Consider the following 1,709-nt stretch of genomic DNA (forward strand, 5'->3'; position numbering starts at 1 on the left):
TTGGCAGGCCCCTGCCGGAGACACGGCCGGGGGATGACCCGGAGTCCCGCTGGATTGGCTTATACTAGGAAGCACACTGTTCGATCAGCGGTTCTTGGATGTACCCTGCCGGAGACACGGCCGAGGGATGGCCCGAAGTCCCGGTGGATTGGAAATCCACTGGAAGAACATGGTCGTGCACTGTGTCGGTTCTCGGCAGTCCCCTGCCGGAGACACGGCCGGGGGATGACCCGGAGTCCCGCTGGAAGCCTTGACTTTCAAATTTCAATGACAATTTCCCGTTGACTTGCGTGTTGTAGGGGCGAAAATGGAAGGGGGGTTTCGCGCTCGTGAAGTATATGTAAGGGAGGGGCCTCTCTCGAAGACCCCCGTGCATTGAGCCAGCAGCGGTGCCTCGCCGTCCCTTGCCCGAGACACGGGCGAGGTCCGAACTGGCGTCCCGCTGGATTGGTTATCCTCGGTAGAGTACTGGTCCACCATCGATTCTCGGTTGTCCCCTCCGGGAGACCGGGCCGAAGGGGGAACCCGAGTCCCGCTGGACTGGTTACCCTCGAAAGAGTACTGGTCCGCCATCGATTCTCGGTTGTCCTCTGCCAGAGACACGGCCGAAGGGGGACCAGGAGTCCCGCTGGACGCCTTGACATTCGGGTTTCAAGGAAAATTTCCTGTTGACTTGCGTGTTGTAGAGGCGAAAATTGAAGGGGGTTTTCGTGCTCCTGAAGTATATATAAGGGAGGGGTCTCGTTCGAAGTTCCCCGTGCATAGAGCAACCACCGTTTCTCGGTTGTCCCTGCCGGAGACACGGGCGAGGTCGGACCGGGGTCTCGATGGCCTGTTTAACACCGGTCCTCCATCGATTCTCGGCTGTCCCCTGCCAGAGAAAGGGCCGAGGGCTGACTTGGAGTCTCGATGGCTTGGTTATCCCCCAAAGAATACTGGTTCTCCATCGATTCTCGGCTGTCCCATGCCAGAGACACGGCCGAGGCTGGACTTGGGGTTTTGATGGCTTGGTTGTCCCCCGAAGAATACCGGTTCTCCATCGATTCTCGGCTGTCCCCTGCCAGAGACACGGCCGAGGGTGGACTTGGAGTCTTGATGGCTTGGTTATCCCCCGGAGAATACTGGTTTTCCATCGATTCTCGGCTGTCCATGCCAGAGACACGGCCGAGGCGGACTTGGGGTCTTGATGGCTTGGTTGTCCCCCGAAGAATACCGGTTCTCCATCGATTCTCGGCTGTCCCCTGCCAGAGACACGGCGAGGGTGGACTTGGAGTCTTGATGGCTTGGTAATCCCCCCAAAAGAATACCGGTTCTCCGTCGATTCTTGGCTGTCCCATGCCAGAGACAGGGCCGAGGCTGGACTTGGAGTCTCGATGGCTTGGTTGTCCCCCGAAGAATACCGGTTCTCCATCGATTCTCGGCTGTCCCATGCCAGAGACACGGCCGAGGCTGGACTTGGGGTCTCGATGGCCTGGTTATCCCCCGAAGAACACACGTCCACCATCGAAACCCGGCTGTCCCTGCCCGAGACACGGACGAGGGTGGACTTGGAGTCTCGATGGCTTGGTTATCCCCCCAAAGAATACCGGTTCTCCATCGATTCTTGGCTGTCCCATGCCAGAGACAGGGCCGAGGCTGGACTTGGAGTCTCGATGGCTTGGTTGTCCCCGAAGAATACCGGTTCTCCATCGATTCTCGGCTGTCCCATG

The sequence above is a fragment of the Strongylocentrotus purpuratus genome, unplaced genomic scaffold (genome assembly GCF_000002235.5).
Source record: "Strongylocentrotus purpuratus isolate Spur 01 unplaced genomic scaffold, Spur_5.0 spur5_scaffold_10, whole genome shotgun sequence".
Taxonomy (NCBI): Eukaryota; Metazoa; Echinodermata; class Echinoidea; order Camarodonta; family Strongylocentrotidae; genus Strongylocentrotus; species Strongylocentrotus purpuratus.